Consider the following 19,289-nt stretch of genomic DNA (forward strand, 5'->3'; position numbering starts at 1 on the left):
ACGTAAACACTACGATATCATCAACGAACTACTTTCCCCAAAATATTATTGATAATAACAGTTTGTGTTGATTATTTTTAAACAACTAAAAATACAGAAAATGTTTATGATTTTTGTAACACTTATAAAAATTTGTCTTCCCAAATAATTATAACCCACAGATATTTTTAGAATCATAGTGATGTTTTGTTGCTTTCGAATTCATTAGTCTTTGAAATGCCTCCACGATTGTTTAAATTCTTTCCACCATATGCAAATGAAACTTTTTTTACTCATCTGTTAAATTATTTTTGTTATCAACCAGCAACTAGGTTCGGACTCAACCATTTTTATACAATGCGATGTTTCTATTTTTTTTCCTATAACATTTACTCTGCTTTTTATAGCGTCAGTTATATGGTCAACTTGTAAGCGAGTAGTGTTTATTTTATAAGTAATCATTGGTTTATTTCCTATTTGATATTATCGTTTCAGAATTATAACCTGTAATGGTTTAGTGATATGTTTTTGAAATATCTTTTATGTTGTTTTCTCTGGTATGCATTGTCAATTTAGTTTCTCTTCTGACACTATATTAGGTCAATAACATTAAGTCAAGAAACATTAAAATTAATTACAGAATAATTATTATTTTCACACAGAAAATCCGATGGACTAAACTGAAACATTTTGATATTTTATTTATTTGTCTCTTTACAAGCTCAATATTGGTAAGATAAGAACACTGAAGTTACTTTCCAATATTATTTTATCATCTTTATTCACAAAAGCATGGTGGAATAAGACGGTGTAGAATAGATTTTCAAACAAATACAGCTATAATGCATTCAGTTTATTATGTAATAACGTGTAACAAGAGCATATAATTATAAGACGAAATGTTACCTTTTCACTGTTTAACATAAATGTTTTAGTTCAAAATAAACGATTAATTTTTACACAATATCTTTTTACTGCTTCTATAAGTATGTTTTACTTTTTTAAACAGAAAAGGACAATCAACTATAGCTTGCGTTTTCTTCAATATGAGACACGTTCACTTAACTTCAAGAAAATATACTTGGGTTTTAGGAAATATTTATCAGGTTAAGTATATTACCATTAGAATCTATAAAACAAAATTTTAAAGGGAATATAGATTTTATGTTTGTTTTAAGTTTCGCGCAAAGCTACACGAGGGCTCTCTGCTCTATCCGTCCCTAATTTTGCAGTGTAAGACTAGAGGGAAGGCAGCTAGTCACCACCACCCACTGCCAACTCTTGGGTTACTCTTTTTCCAACGAATAGTGGGATTGATCTTAACTTATAATGCCCCCACGGCTGAAAAGGCGAGCATGTTTGGTTTGACGGGGATTCTAACCTCGCTACCCTTAGATCACGAGTCGAGTGCGATAACCACCTGACCATGCCGGGCCAAGGTGGGCTTTTTTTCATCAGTGTCAAACTAGGAATGCTGTTTATTTTACATATCGGCATATACTAGTAGTAACTACTACATCAAACTCATTCATTCGTGTTATTCATTTTTTGCTACATTTACTGACTTAAGAGTTCCTGTCTTTGACCTACTTTATTTAGTCTTACCTTCCTTCACTAATGTTACCTTACAAAAACTAAAGTACATGCTCGGTAAGTGATTACTGTTGTTGTTTTTTAGTAATGACTAAACAAATTTTTCTATTTCTTGTGTTTTTGCGTGAGTTGCATGACTAAGAGTGTGTAAAAAATCGGTTTTTCACATCTGACCTTGACACGTAAAGTTCTGCCAGTCTGTGACGAGTAGAATCAGTCAATGGGAGACATTTTTCTGGTTGAACAATAAAGAAAGTTCATTATCCTAAATATTCTGAGTACTGTTCGAAGGAATGTAAATTGTATAGAAGAGTTTCCATAAATAATATAATGGAAAATACATCTCAAAATGTAGAAAGAAATTTGATAAATTATAACATTTCTGTCAAATGAAAGTAGCGAAATTAATACTAAGAACAGCGTTGAATGATATACTGAGTCAGAGCAAGAACAATGTTTATTGTACAAAATGTCACAACAATAAGGCATCGTAAACAAGAACCTAATACCTTGAGGGCAGGTTGATGAACAACTAAGGAAAGACCTAATATAGTTGGACAACGTAGGATAATATATTGAAAAATACACTGTACATTTAGCGAAGATATAGAACATCCTGGGAAATACCGAGCGAACAGAAGGAAGGTAGATAACAACTTTGGTATGTTCCACGACCCGTCGAGTGTAACTGTGAAACACTGTTGAACAATGTTTTTGAATGGATTATTTTTTAGAACCCCATTAAATTTTTTGATCTTATTATATTTCTTTATCTAAGTAAGCACCTCTTACTAGAAAACATTTCAAGAGTTTTTAATCATGTACTTTTATTATTTTATAATGTAATAAAGTTGAAACACTGTATATCAAAATGCGAAACACACACACACACACACATATATATTAAAATCATCATTTACATCAATCGACATCATATTTTCTTAAAAGAAGGTTGACTAATTTGTTTTTGATTACCTAAACTGATGTCGTGGCTTCTTGATTAATGTACAACCATGTAATAACGAGGACAATAGAATACATCTGATTCATTTCCTTTATGTGCTACCAGGTGATGTCCAGGACAACAGAATAAATCTGATTAATGCTTTTATGTATCACCAGATAATGGTGAAGACAATAGAATACATCTGATTCATTACTTTAAAGAAATTAACATCCACAAGAGGTAATACAGTGATATTTTAGGGGTAAAAAGAGTAATGTTAGAACCTTGTTGTAACTGACTATCTCCAGTCTGTACATCGTTGGGTAGTAGATGGGCTGATTTTAGCGTTGAAAGTTTTTAAACTTTATCTCTCACCCTCTGAAGTATGTGCAGACCAAGTCAGCACCAATAAGTGTTGCTATTAGTTAGAGCTACAAGTAGTTTTCGGTTTAGATGTTACTACTATATCGGCGATAGGCGTCATTCTTTATTTAACTCTTTGGTTTGTGTGTTACTTAGAACCCTAACAGTAAGTCTTTCTATGTTTAATTAGGATAGATTTCGACCGGTTTTATGTCTGGTATATCTTACCCAGAGGTGTCTTTATTTGATCGTTTATCAACATGAGCGACAAGTTATACATACTATTGATGCAGCCAGCCTAGAGTCTACTTTAATTTACAAATAGCAGTCTATAGGCTTGAACTATTGACCAGAGTGAAGGTAGCCTATCGGCAGAATATGTCGTCGGAAACGACCTCTTTAAACCGAATAGCGGGACTGAATGTTACTCTTATAACAGCTGAAAGTGTGTTTAGCAACACCACTTCTCAAAACTGCCATCTTTCTGTCCTTAGTCTGACACGTTCACCACTAGACCTCACTCAAGCCTCAGATTTCAAAGTCACACGTTATATTTCTGGATAAAAATTAGCTCCGTATTAACTCAAATAATATATTTTCATTTAAAAACTATAAATACTTTTTAAAAACAACAAGTGAATCCTACTATAAGAACCAAGTTAGCTTTTGTTACACTTAAAACAGTAATACATTTCTATATATTCTTATAAATATGCAAGTACTAAAGATGTTTAGTATTCTGTCTTGTTAGTTTGTCACAGGTTATAATCCCCGTCACCTAAGAAGTTCGACCTTTCAGCCGTGGGGGCGCTATTTTGTGACGTTAAATCGCACTATTCGTTGATAAAAGAGTTGGCTTTTGGTGGTGATGACTAGCTGCTTTCTCTATAGTCTTATACTGATAAATTACGGACGGCTAGCGCAGATAGCCCTCGTGTAGCTTTGCGCGAAAGTCAAAAAAGAATCACAGAAAGTCACAAATAATGCTATTAACAATATTATCTGGAAAGTTATTAGTAAGCACGAAATGTCTGTTTAAGAAATATCAAAACATAAAAATCATTTCAAATAAAAATGACTTTCCATGTACTTGAGTAAAGTAGAATATTTTAGTGATGTTAAATGGGACGTATCTAATTCATGTTCGTGAATAAGATAATCTTTTACTTGTAAACATAGATTATGTTATAAACAAATCAGAAACAGTTGTGTAGGTTTCTCAAAATGCTTATTATTCGCATACTGATTTAAAAGTTGTCTCCAAACATGAATATAGGTTACAGCATTTATTCATGGTTAAAAGTACTAGATATAAGTCTAGAATTACTTAAACAGTAACTAGATGGATCTAAACATGCATAAAAGACATGGAAGTGTGATAACCAATAGTAACTCAAGAAGCGTAATCATGCTTTGGTGAACGTGACGTAGTAGTTCGTCATAATTCATGGAAGAATCTTGATCAATAGATTAAAGTCAGAACTAAACGAAATGAGTTCGTTAAGTATAATTAATGGGTTCTTGGGAATATATGAAAAGATGTTTGAGTAAATCACAAAAACTTTTATGATGCTTCAGACTTATAGATGTATATATAAAATACAGAGAAGAATATTAACTCTTATTTGTTTGTTTGTTTTCCAATTTCGCGCAAAGCTACTCGAGGGCTATCTGTGCTAACCGTTCCGAATTAAGCAGTGTAAGGCAAGAGGGAAGGCAGCTAGTCATCACCACCAACCGACATCTCTTGGCCTACTCTTTTACCAACAAATAGTGCAACTAACCGTAATATTATAATGCTCCCACGGCTGAAAGGGCGAGCGTGTTTAGTGTGACTGGGATTCGAACTTCCAACCCCTCTGGCCATGCCGGGCCGTGAGCTTTTGTTCTGAATTGCATCTATATTGAAGAGACTTAATATTTTTAATCTTTAAATTCATGTCGTTTAAATTTTATAGGTAGAGATACGTTCTATGACTCTTTAATATATGCTTCAGCTGAGAACGATACTGAAGACTAAAAACAGGGCACCCCAAAATACATATAGCAAAAATGAAGTTAAATAACCTTTGTAAGATATGGGGTAACTACAAAACATCTTCTGAAGGTTAGTTAGTTTTATTTAATTAGGTTAATTAACTTTCACAATTTTCCGACATTGCCTATAATCAATTTAGTTCTGCGATGAAATTCTAAGAACATGTTTTCCAACACATATGTAAAGAAGAATAAGACGAAATCACAGATATGAAGTTTTGCTTCCTCAAGATAGTTTGTTTAGTATTTCGCGCAAAGCTACACGAGGTCAATCTGCGTTACCCATCCTTAATTTAGCAGTGTAGAAATACAGGTAAAGGTGCTGGTCATCACCACCCATCGCCAATTCCTGGGCCACTCTTTTACCAATAAATTGTGGGAATGACTGTTCCATAATAACGTCCGCACGGCTGAAAGGGCGAACGTGTTTGGTTCGACAGTGATTCGAACCCGCGACCTTCAATATGGGACTCGATCGCCCTAACCACCTAGCCATAGTGGGCCAATTCTTCAAAAATCTCTCAGTTTGTCATGATAAACTTTATCCAACAAAGCTCCAGAGATAAAATTACGAAGGTGTGAACCCAGGGGAACTCTTCAGAAGTTGCCATTTTACTCATGAACAGGATCAGCTCTGAAATCTGCAATGAACACTCTCATAAATAATAATGATAAATAATGTAAGTAATAACAATAATAATTAATTTTAGTAAACTTTACATAGCCTCCAGAAGATATATTGGTTTGAACGTTACTGTTTTTCAAATAATAAAAAGTTACTAAACTTTCTTTTTTGTATATTCATTTTGGTACACACTGTACTTTAGCCTTGACTACTTGAAACATTTTTTTCTTTATGTACATTTACCGTTGCAATTTCTCAGAAAAAGAAATAGTTCAAAAGTATTCATACGCGTTTTGTTTTCCAATGTCAGTCAACTGTAGAGTAATTTGGTTAAAAAAACAAACCAGAGTAAGGACAAAAAAAAAAAAAAAGAAATCCCGAAAATTAGAGTAAGAGAGAGAAATTCACTAATTATTATTTAGCAATAAATGTTTTACACTATGCATTTTAAAGATCGTTTTCTGATTCGCGTAGACGTGTTATCTGCTAACAAGCTCTCGTGATGTAACCGTTATTTTGACAAATTGTCCTATAAGGTATTCATAACACATTTCATTATCAGCTTATAGAAGAACTGGTTCTCACCAGATGTCATCTGTAGCTTTGGAAAGGTGCTCGCAACATAGAATCTACATAGACTTTACTTTTATACCATAAAAAATGTTTGAGTAAAGAAAAATCATACTAAGTCGCATCTGTTTGTAAAGTTTATTATTAATTGCGACATATTTCTATTTTTTAAAATTTTCATACACCTTTCTGTAATATCCTCTTAAAACCTGTAGAATGGCGGGGTTTATCTGAACAGACAAGGTTATGTTACTGGTATACTAAATGGAAGTATGAACAATGAACATAAAAAAGTCCAGAAAAAAACAAATAAAATGTTTACGAAAGAGTGACCGAATTTAGTAAATAGGCATAATGTTTATCTTTGCCGTCGATTTCAAGATATTGAACCATCAATCAAACGCCATGTCTTTAAAATGACATTTGAGTTACAATTGTCTCTAAATTAACACATCTATATAATGTACGGTGCCATCTTCGGAATCATGTTAAAACAGCTCTTGAGAATATCTTATGTGTTGATGTATTAACATGATGTATCATTATTATATCTTCTGTATTAACACAGTAAAAAGATGTATTATTAGTTACATCAGAAAGATTTGAAAACAGAACAGAATCTCTTGACGTAAATCTGACTGAATATCACTCTTTTATATCAATATTTCTGTACCAGTTGGAAGCCACGTTCCTCGGTGATTAACACACTTTACAGCATATTGTGGTCTTCGCGTTATATAAGAGTAAGGACAATGAGAAATATGGAAGGTGGCTCCACCTAGTATTGAACGGAATCCTAGTAAAGTGGCCAATCGAGTACTTAGTTCAAACATTCTTCTGTATAACAAAGTATTATAGAACGATCAGCACTCAGTATTTTAGGGTACATAAACAGAAATAATTTATTGAAACATCGTATCTATGAGATTGCTGGGCGTGACGTAGCGGCTAGCATGCCAAGTTTGTGAACTGCAGGGTTTGTGGTTTGCGTCCCTTCTGTTGCTGCAAAAAACGTGATCTGTACTGCAGGGTTATAAATGTGACAGTCATATTTCGAGTTAAAAATTCTGCCAGGCAAGAGTAACTCAAGGAATGACATTGGATGTTGTTGATTAACTGCTTTCCTTCAAATCTATAAGATCAAATTTAAGGATGGGTGTGTGTTGAGAACTTTGTGTGAAGATTCTAAAAACACATAAATAGTGACAGTGTCTTATGGAAATACAATAAATACTTTCGTACTCTTTGAAGTTTTACAATTTATTGTAAAATCATAATTAGGAATTAATTTAAAAGGTGTTTAACCAAGTTTCAAGAAATAAATTTAATATCCTCAGATGCTTGAGAGAAAGTTAGAGCTGCCTATAGTGTTTCAGACATAAGTTTGCAATACCACACAATTTGAAACTGAGTAAACACGCATACATTTCCTATGATATTGGTATAATTTGTATTTGAAATACATAGAAAAGAGATCTGTTGTGACCTTAAACTACCGAAGGAAAATTTTCAAGTTTATCTTGTGTTGTGAAGTAAGTTCCAACTGTATAATCGTAACAAGTTCCATCTACACGTTAAATAAACATCCGTTTCTATATATTCTATTGCGGGAAATGACACCACTGAAATGAAACAATGCTTTTCATCAGTTCAAAATAAATGTTTCTTAAGGGAAGGGTATGATAATAAGGTTAGCAAATCATTAACATATTGCGCTTAAGTAATTACCTATTGGTTACATTGCATATATGACATAAATTTATACTTTATAAATTTTATCAGTCATACACATAATTAGCTCTTTATATTTAGTTTCGGATGAAATGTATTTTTAAATCAAAAAGCATTTGAGACAAATCACTAAAGAAAAATAATGTATAATGTCAATAGTCTCCAATAGATGGCAGAATAAAATGGTATGGTGGCCCAAATGATTTTTTTTTCTTGACTTTTGAAAATTATATATATAAACAACTATTTGTTACAGTATGGGTACCCATGAAATTAAACTATAATTTATGTAAGAAAACGCGAAAAGATGCATGTTTAAAGTATACTTACTAATGCGTTTTAATACTATAATTTTAAAGAGAAGTTCTTATGTACGCTACAGTATATCACATGTGTTTAAACTAAAATATTAAAGTTATATATTAGTAAAACTAACCAATAATTTTCATTAATTATTTATATTTCATTCACCATTTGCCATATTTATGACCCCTAATACCTCAGTTTAACTTACATTTGTCATATTCCAATAAATAATTTCTGAAGAGGCTAAACAAATATGGTAATTCTAGTAAAATTATCAAGGAAGTGGTCAGCAAATGTACATATCAGAGTTAGACGTAAACGTGAACACACATGATGACAGGTGTGTTAAATCATCCAAATAGCATGTGCAAAGATGTATGTTCATTATAATGTGTTTTCTTAGTCAATTAGGTCAAAAATTCTTACACGCAAAATAACATATTCGTTAATGACAGGTTTGATAGAATACACCAGATAGTTTGTTAATGGATGAAATAGTTACATGAACATATTCCATGTCGACAACCTATACAACATATACATTACATTATAACTATTTACCCAGCATTCGAAACAATTTATAAACATTGTCATTTAGTTATCTTTATCACACTCGCAAGATGATTTCTCCTCTTGGTTAACTGTATCAAGTGCACTCTTCTCTGTGTTCTAGAACAGAACAGGAATGTTACATAAATAAGGATGCCAAGTAACATCCACAGTCGGTATAAAGAAACAATAGAATGGCATATAACGAAACTATATTTTGACATTGTTCCATGTTTTTGTGATGTCGCCTAAAATTGATCGATTTTTGAGAAGGATGTATAACAGTCCATTCAACACAACATATTCATACGCTCAGATCATTATGCGTCCCTATCGGCATGTAGGATTTTCAAGATTCCTTCTGCTTGATGGCATTGACAAATAAAGGAACATATATCAGCTTGGGGTATCAGAAAGATATTTGCAACAAGTCGTGTTAAATAAGACAAATGTTTCGTAATAGGTGAGAATCCAAGAACAAGAAGGTCAATGACAATAGCTGCCCAGGTTCTTCAGGCAGCAGTGTGTATCATATGCTTATGAGAAATATACAAGAATGTGGATATTATTATAATTTTCTCACAATAAATGTCAGTTTAGAATTTTTTAAACTTATTTTATATCCCGAGGAATAGCTCGACATGGCCAGGTGGTTAAGGATCGCGGGTTCGAATCCCTGTCACAACAAACATGCTCGCCCTTTCAGCTTGTTTGTTTGTTTTGGAACTTCGCACAAAGCTACTCGAGGGCTATCTGTGCTAGCCGTCCCTAATTTAGCAGTGTAAGACTAGAGGGAAGGCAGCTAGTCATCACCACCCACCGCCCACTCTTGGGCTTCTCTTTTACCAACGAATAGTGGGATTGACCGTAACATTATAACACGGCTGGGAGGGCGAGCATGTTTGGCGCGACGCGGATGCGAACCCGCGACCCTCAGATTACGAGTCGCACGCCTTAACGCGCTTGGCCATGTCGGGCCACCGCCCTTTCAGCCATGGGAACGTTGAATGTGACAGTCAATCCTATTATTCGTTGGTAAAAGAGTAGCGTAAAGTTGGCAGTGGGTGGTGATGACTAGCTGCCTTCGCTCTAGTTTTACACTGCTAAATTAAGGATTCCTAGCGCAGATAGCCCTCGAGCAGCTTTGCGTGAAATTCAAAATAAACCAAACCATCCCAAAGAATATATAACAAACTGCCGATCAGTGGATGATGCTTCCCCAACATAAGGCGTTATATACCATGATGATTGGTGAAAGTTAATTTCAGTTTAAGCATTTTGTATGTTGAGTATTCAAGACTATTAATGTATAAAATAAAATACTAAATAATATAAATTGGTCATTGTAGCCACTAGACATAGTAACTAGTCCTAGCAAAATCTGATTAGAGTTCAATGTTACTCTCATTATAAAACTTTATCTCTTCTATACTGTTTTAGAGGAAAACTCGTATGCCCGGCGTAACCAGGTGGGTTAAGGCGTGCGACTAGTAATCTGAGGGTCGCGTTTCGCATCCCCGTCGCGCTAAACATGTTCGCCCCTTTTAGCCGTGGGGGCGTTATAATGTGACGGTCAATCCCATTGGTAAAAAAGTAGCCCAAGAGTTGGCGGTGGGTGGTGATCACTAGCTGCCTTCTCTGTAGTCTTTAAATAAGCCCTGGAGTAGCTTTGCGCGAAATACCAAAACCAAAACAGAAAAACTTGTAATGTAAGGCCTTTTCTTATGTTATTTGCAAATCAAATACACCAAATGTGTAACTATTATCATAACATCATCATCTCTGGCATAATCATATACATATTCATATTGATATTAACGGAATATTGACCTAGAAAAAAGTAAGCGCCATTTTGGTTGGTTATATCTCTTGAGATTATACTTACCCCTTCCCAATAACAAGGTGAGACGTGGATTTTTTCTGTTGTATCAATACAATGTAATTACTTTGTTTGTATGTCAGGGACGGTTTCTCTGAACAATCTGTGTTGTACAGATAAAGATACGTCACGTTACAAGTTGTCACACATAAACTCTGTCTTACGTATAGTGCTATCTGATTTATAGTATTAAACCATTTAGGCAAAGGTTTGGAGTAAAACTACAACTTATGAAATAGTACACCTAATATACCTGAAGTTTTTGATGGGAATACAAACCGTAAGAGTTTCTCAAGTTGACAGATACCACAGTAATAGTCCTTTTGAATGTATTAATATGAAACGACTAGGACACACTATGGAGTCTGCATACAAATCAATCTAATTGTCGTATAGTATTAACGAAACGTCAGTCAACTCCCCATGAGTTGAAGAAGTTCTGAAGAGCAAGTAGAGTGATTCTCAGGGACGTATAATAAGGAAAAGGTTTCACGATTCTTGCCATAATTGAACACACAGCACAACTCAGTTGATTTTAATACCGAAATCATCTTAAGTGACATCAACATCGTCGGGATTTTGTATTTCTTACATTTAAATTACATTAAAAGTCAGGGGCTCATGTATTGAGAGTCAGCTGTTCATGCATTAAAAGTCAAAGGCTCGTGCATTGAGAGTCAGGGTCTGAACGTAACATTTTCGGCAGTAGTTAAGTTACGCTGTGATTTGGCGTTAGTAAGAATAAACACTTTGTTCGTCAATATTTATCCATCATGTGACACCATAGACCCTGACATTGTACTAGCTGAAGAACAGGACAAGATTCACTTTATTTCTTCATGTAATTGGCTAAATAAAATTGGCCCTGAATACTCTAATAATGCCAGGAGATCCACATTTATTGCTGAGTTGTTGTTTTTATCAAAACGTCTCTGTCAAGGATGTTTGTTCAGCTTTGACTATTTTGAACTTAAATTTGGAAAAACATACGAATTTCGGTTAGTGTAAAAAGAACTTCTGATAATGTTGCTAAACCTTTACTGATTGCAGTACATATGATCTCTACTTTAAAAACTTGTGAAACAAAAAACACACTAAAGTGTCTCAAAAAGGAACGATATATTAAATTACTGCGAATTAATTCATAGTAATATCGTTTTCAGCTTTCTGAACTCTTCCAATGTCACTTCGTATGTTAGTTTCTTCCTCACATTAAGATCGTTGGTCTCATATAACATAGCTAACGTTATTTGGTGTTTGAAGTCAAGGCGCCGATTATTACTAATAACTGTAGAGCTGAGAGATTTGCGAAAAGACACAAAATGGATCTAACACGCCACGATGATGATGCAATCATTTATCTAGGAACGGTTGAAATGTAAAAGGTGACAGGATTGGAGGGCCATAGCTTGTTACTTATATGGCACATTGAATGGAATCCTATCAGAAATTATTTGTAGTTAATTTTTTTACTTCCTTATACCTTTTTTAAATAGTTATGAGATGAATTTACTCCCAACTCTTATTTTAATTAATTTCAGGAAGTTTAGAAAAAGCTTACTTGCCAGAAACCGCTTGTAAGTATTACAACTTGTCCAGAACTTGAAGGAATTTAATTGGTTTCAATGATTTGTTTGTTGTCAAGCGCAAGTCTGAAGAATGGGTTATCTTTGCTGTGTGTACAACAAGGATAAAAATCACTCCACATAACTGGTTACAATAATTTGTTTATTGTTAAGTGCACAATGAGTTATCTGTGCTGTGTATATAGCAAATATAAAAATTAATCCCCATAACTGGATATAATGATTTGTTTCTTGTTGTACTGTGTCTACGGCAAGGATAATAGCGATCCCCATAACTTGTTACAATATATTAACTATCTCAGAAAACTCAGATAAATATTACAATATATTAACTATCTCAGAAAACTCAGATAAATATTACAATATATTAACTATCTCAGAAAACTCAGATAAATATTACTTCAAAATTTCGGATGCTATAACAATTTTTAAAGTAGGTATACGCTAAAAATTTTGTTTCTTCCTTTTTTCTTTTTATAAAGAGGCCTGGCATGGCCAGATGGTTAAGGCACTCGACTTGTGATAGTCGTGGGTTCGAATACCGTCACACCAAACATGCTCGCCCTTTCAGCTGTGTATGTGTGGGGGTTAGTCGTTGGTAAAAGAGTAGCCTAAGAGTTGGCAGTGGGTGGTGATGAATAGCTGCCTTCCCTCTAATCTTGCATTGCTAAGTTAGGGATGCCTAGCGCAGAGAGCCCTCGTATAGCTTTGCGCGAAATCCAAACACAAACAATTTACAACTCATATGTAAATACATAATACATTTTCAACAAATCAGTTCATATCTATCTCACATTAATTTTAATTTTCGTGAAGTATTTGCAATAAGTAACGGTTTAAATGAAAAGTTGTTAAATACAAATATAATTGTGTACCGTATAGATCAATAACTCTATATTTTATGATAATTTGCAATGTGTTAATGTTCACGCGTGCGTAATATATTTTCATTATTTATTTCAATTTGTATTAAGCCTTATCTAGAAAAGATAATCTTTGAGCGCTGTCTCTGAACAATACAACAATGACGGGCTTTGTAACTTCCTAAAACGTTCTACAGTAAGCCAAGCCAAAGAAAGCGAGAGTACTTTTTATTTCTTACTCACGACTGAGAAAAGCGAACGTCGTGCTCGTGAGATCCTACATCTCTTACCCTTTGTTTCTCTGCTTCAGTGTTATAGTGATATGATTTTATAGCTTTTCTCTAATCTAGATCAACCTTCCAGCGGTTTTGTGATAGAATGGTAAATATGTGGGTACTGACAGTATGGAATAGTACGTGGATCGGTACTGGCTACCTTCAAACTCTTTTACTCTGCTCGCAAAATACAGTCAGATGTTCCCTCACGTTTCCTTCCTGAAAATTACGTAGACTGTTTGATATAATAATGTTATTATATTCACAACAGTTGTAAATCACACATCACCTCATTAACTTTGTGTCTGAAATTGATCTATTTTTCAATGTAAGTCATATATCGTAAGAAAAAAAACTAACGAAAATCAGCGGCATGTAATTTGCAATTATTTTGAAAATTTGTTATTATGAGAAATCACTTTGTCATATTCATTGATCTATATTATAGAGATTTTAATATCGGCAAAGCATACCAGACTGCCTGACATATTTTGTTTATAGTGCAAATTGTGTTATATCCATTTTCACTAATGGTTTGTTGATTGATTTAAAACGTTCATGTCATGGCTAAATTATCCATTTGACCCAGGGAGTTTTGACCTAAGGAACCACAAAAATTAAATTATATTTTTTATCTAAATTTCAGTAAGAGTGCCTTTATTTTACACCTTCACCAAAAAAAATCTAATCAATTTTTATATTTTATATTTTAAATGAATTTGAAAGACCAATACTCATACTCTTTAAAAATTTTAATATTCGTATTTTAAACGTTTTATAAAATTTTAAAATAATTTTCGTACATTTCAATATATTTCTTATAAAATTGAACTAAGATTTAAAAGTTTCCACAAAAAACCCGTAGTGGGTCCAGACTAAAGCTGTTGAGAATTATAGAATCTGTTAGTAGCACAGTTCATAAAGTTACCATTAAAGTTTATTAAACCAATGACAACCTCAGTTCTTAGGTTTATCTTTGAAAGAAAATATTGATAAAACATAAAGATAGATGGATGAAAGTTAAAATTGATTTAAGCGAATACAGAGTGTACATAATCATTTTTATAAAAAGAAACGAACGAAAGGTTTAACTGAATAAAAAAAGGTAACATTTTTGCAGCATAAAATCCACAGCACCGTTTGATCCAGGCAGTCGACGATTTGTTTGAGTTGCTTCTCAGCTCTCACTTGCAGTGTCAGTAATGTCAAAGCAGTAATAAAACACAGTAACAACAATGTCTAAGCAGTAATAAAACACAGTAACAGCAATGTCAAAGCAGTAATAAAACACAGTAACAGTAATGTTAAAGCAGCAATAAAGCACAGTAACAGTAATGTCAGCGCAGTAATGAAACACGGTAACAGCAATGTCTAAGCAGTAATAAAACACAGTAACAGCAATGTCAAAGCAGTAATAAAACACAGTAACAGTAATGTTAAAGCAGTAATAAAGCACAATAACAGTAATGTCAAAGCAGTAATAAAACACAGTAACAGTAATGTCAAAGCAGTAATAAAACACAGTAACAGCAATGTCTAAGCAGTAATAAAACACAGTAACAGCAACGTCAAAACAGTAATAAAACACAGTAACAGTAATGTTAAAGCAGTAATAAAGCACAATAACAGTAATGTCAAAGCAGTAATAAAACACAGTAACAGTAATGTCAAAGCAGTAATAAAACACAGTAACAGTAATGTCAAAGCAGTAATGAAACACAGTAACAGTAATGTTAAAGCAGTAATCAAACACAGTAACAGTAATGTCAAAGCATTAAAGAAGCATAGTATCAAATTTCAATATAACAATGCATATCCTGAGCCACGAAAGACTCCTGTTATTGTTGTAAAAAGTTTCAGAGTCTAGAATCTAGATTTATACGCATGCGTTTGTCTGATAGGCAGTACAAAAAGTAAGTAAATTTGAATGCGAACGTTTTTTTATTAATAGATTGTTCTAAATCCAAATGATTTCATTACACTATGTAACAAAATTTTTACTTTGTATTGTTCCTCGGCAGAAAGTGTTATTTCCCAATTGCTTATGCCAAGTAAATAGAAAAGAACTATTTTTTCTTCAAACTTTGCTTTTGTAACCTAGGTAATGAAATTTTCAAATTAACCAAATCTCCAGAACGTTCCAAGAAGATTCGGTGATGAGTAGCTGATAAAGAATTTTCTCGAACTTACAAGAAATTCCTAGAATGTTGTAGAACTTACGAGATTTTTCAAGAAACTTTTAGAATTTTGTATAACTTTTCATAGTAGTATATATACAGGGTCTCACCACTCACCATTTCAGTTTAGTTCTAACTACGTAAGTGAACACATAGACCATGTAGGCTGAAGGAGTGGGATTTGTTAGATGAAAGTGTGCAAGTTGCAAGTCAGAGGAAGCGTCACCGACATTTTTCAAGCTTCTACACTCGTCAAGATGGGCTCTGCTTCTGCCACAATGCATCCAGTCTGTGCGAGGCAATTGGAATTACTTGTAACCCGAACAAGTGGCGCCTTTTCATTGATAGCTCATCCAGAAGCCCCAAAGCTGTGCTGCTCCATTACGGAAATAAGTATCCGTCTCTTCCCCTGGCTCATTCGGCGCATCTCAAAGAGGAATACAACAGTATCAAGACCTTGATAGAAGCCTTGAAGTATGATGAGTATGGCTGGAAGGTTATCGGAGACTTCAAAATGGTGGCATTCCTGATGGGTCTCCAAGGAGGCTTTACCAAGTTTCACTTTTATCTTTGCCTTTGGAACAGCACCAGTAGACCTCCAGAAGGTGTTGTTCCCACAATTGCACATAAAATTGGGTCTTATAAAACAAGTTATCACAGCTCTTAATAAGAAGTCCGCAGCTTTCAAGCACCTTCGAAACTTTTTCCCTCAGCTGTCTGAGGCAAAGGTCAATGTTGGTGTCTTCGTTGGATCACAAATAAAGAAGATCCTGGAGAGCACAGAATTTCCCAGGAAGATCAGTAGGAAAGAAAAAACCTTGAAGCAGCTTTATTGCAGTGGTTAGGAGCTTCCTGGGCAATCATTCACAAGGCCGAAACCTATGTGGAACTGGTTGAGGCTCTGGTGTAGAACTATGGCAAAATGGGCTGCAGGATGTCCCTGAAAGTCCATATTCTCGACACTCATCTTGATAAATTCAAGGAGAACATGGGAGCAAACTCAGAAAAGCAAGGCAAGCGCTTCCACCAAGATATACTGGACTTTGAGCTCCGCTACCAAGGAGCGTATAACGAAAACATGATGGGAGACTATATTTGGGGGCTGATACTTGAAAATGATTTACATTACAATAACAAATCTCGATAAACTACTCACTTCTAAACATTTTTGTTCATTTTTGTATGACTTTAGTATAAATACATATAAATCTTGATTCATATGTTGTTTTATTCAGACCTTATATAAATGAAAATGTGCTAATTTGCCCGTTTTTACATTGAAAATAGGTTAATTTTTTAATTTCATTATCCAGGTCACAAAAGCAAAGTTTGAAGGGAATAATGGCCATTTTCTATACTTTTACAACATAAGAAATTAAGAAATAACACATACTATCCATGAACAAAATTTGTGTTATACATTATTATTACGTATTGCCTGCTTGGTAAGTACAGGGTGTTTGGAAAGTCACTGTGCACTTATATATGTATATGATTACAAAACTGCACAGTGACTTTCTGTAGATTTGGTTGATGTAGATGAGTTTCCTTTGTTCGAATACATTGAAGATCTAAGTGAGGTGTTTCAGTTATTTTTGCAATGTCGCTTGTTACATATTGTTATTTGATCATGAAATATTGGACGGTAGTCCTAGCCTGTATGGTTCTCGGTTTATCTTGTGAAGTTATCCGGTAGATGACAGAACGAACATTTAATAAATATTAAGGAAACAAAAGAAGTCGCCTTATTATCTGGAAACTTTTAAATTTTGAAACAACTAGAAATAGACCTAGGAAAGAAACAAACAATCCATTTAAAAATCGATTTTCTAGTTAGCTAAAAAGTTGAGTTTTAAAAGGGTGTTTTGGATTAACGCACGGCTATCAGGAAATACTTAACTCAGCGGTGTTGAAAACCTTCTAACCTTCTAGCCGAGCATATCGAAAAAATGGTTTAAATTTTCCTTTCAATAACAGCCTAAAAAGTGAATTTTAAACGAAAATTATGTTCTTTATGTTTTGTTGTGTAAATGTTGTATTCAGTCTACACACGTAGGAAAATTTCGAGCATAAAACCTGAAATACGTTTTTAGCACATAATTAAAGTAAATATTATTACATGTAAAATAGTGCAACTTATTTTTAGTGTCTTACTATTTAGCTCACACATATCCAATATCAATTTTTTTTTTCTATGGTAACTAAAATATAAAATCAACCTTTTCTATGTGTTTAATTTATGCCAGAATAAAATATACATGTGTATTTGATTAAACACATCTTAGACCGCTTAGATTGTTTCACCTATTATCATGCCCTAAGTTGAGCTCAACTTGGCTAACTAATGTAAAATTATTAACAATGCTATACGTGTAACTACCAGTTTGGACTCCAAATTTCCTGGCCCGGCATGGTCAGGTGGTTAAGGCACTCGAGTCGTGATCTGAGGGGCGCGGGTTCGAATCATCGTCACCCCAAACATGCTCACCCTTTTAGCCTTGGAGGCGTTAGAATTATACGATCAATCCCATTATTCGTTCGTAAAAGAGTAGCCCGAGAGTTGGCGGTGGGTGGTGATGACTATCTGCCTTCCCTCTAGTCTTACACTGCAAAATTAGGGACGGCTAACGCAGATAGTCCTTTGTGTGAAGTTCAAAACAAACCAAAATAATTTTGCTTTCATTCCTTTACGTTGCACACTCATTCTTTTTTTGGTCGTACCATTTTTTTCAAACTTAAGGTGTTTTTGATTACGTATCACGATATTTCGTCAATACGCGCCATCAATCCACAGCAAGTAAAAACACGACACTTGCTATTGACCCACATTAGTTTGGAATCGCAACCCTATTATTTCGAACAGACCTTTACTTTACAAAACCAACCAGATTCTTGAAAATATGATATATACGGGGTAGTTTTTCTTCTCTAAAACACTGTCGACACCTTTCTATATAGTAACACCATGGAATTTAGGTTAACAGTTTCTTGTCATTACCTCCATGCAATCAGTACAGTCGTATAAAGCATCATTGTTTATAATAATTGGTTAAACTAATATCATGTGACGCTTAACGCTCTTTAATTATGATAATTTTATAAAATTTGCTAAATTTGAGCTGAAAAGTTGTTGATGAATAATCAATAATAACTTTCTACCCTTATCATTCTTTTGTTTGTTTTGTGTTTCGCGCAAAGCTACACAAAGGTCATCTACGCTAGCCGTCCCGAATTTAGCAGTAAAAGACTAGAGGGAATGCAGCCAATCATCACTACTTCCCTTCAAATCTTGGGCTATTTTACAAAGGAATAGTGGGATTGAACGTCACATTATAATGCCTCCCCGGTTGATAGAGCGAATATGTTAAGTGGGATGGGGGATTCAAACCCGCGATCCTCGGATTGAAAGTCAAGCACTCTACCCACTGCATGATTCTTTTGAAAACTAGAAACTGTTATTACTCTAGTTCTTGGGCTTAACCATCACTTATGTATCTGCACGTCCTTTCACTTTATTGTCTTGTTCTTTTAAATTAGTTGTCTTTAGTCAGAAAAACAACAACTTAAAACGGTTTGCTTTTACTCATGGATAAAGATGTCGTAAAAATGTTAGACAGCTAACTTACGTGACTTTTGAGTAGGCGTACGCAAAATGTTCCGACAAACTTGAACAGTTTTTATTAACTAACTTTACACTTGTGACTTATATTTACACCATTTAAACTCCTATATTTAGGTTGAAAAGATATATCATTTTACCAAATTTGGAAAAAATACATAAAGTTAACTATGTTACTTTTGGTCTGAAGA

This window comes from Tachypleus tridentatus, chromosome 1 (assembly GCF_004210375.1).
Source record: "Tachypleus tridentatus isolate NWPU-2018 chromosome 1, ASM421037v1, whole genome shotgun sequence".
In the NCBI taxonomy this organism is placed as follows: domain Eukaryota; kingdom Metazoa; phylum Arthropoda; class Merostomata; order Xiphosura; family Limulidae; genus Tachypleus; species Tachypleus tridentatus.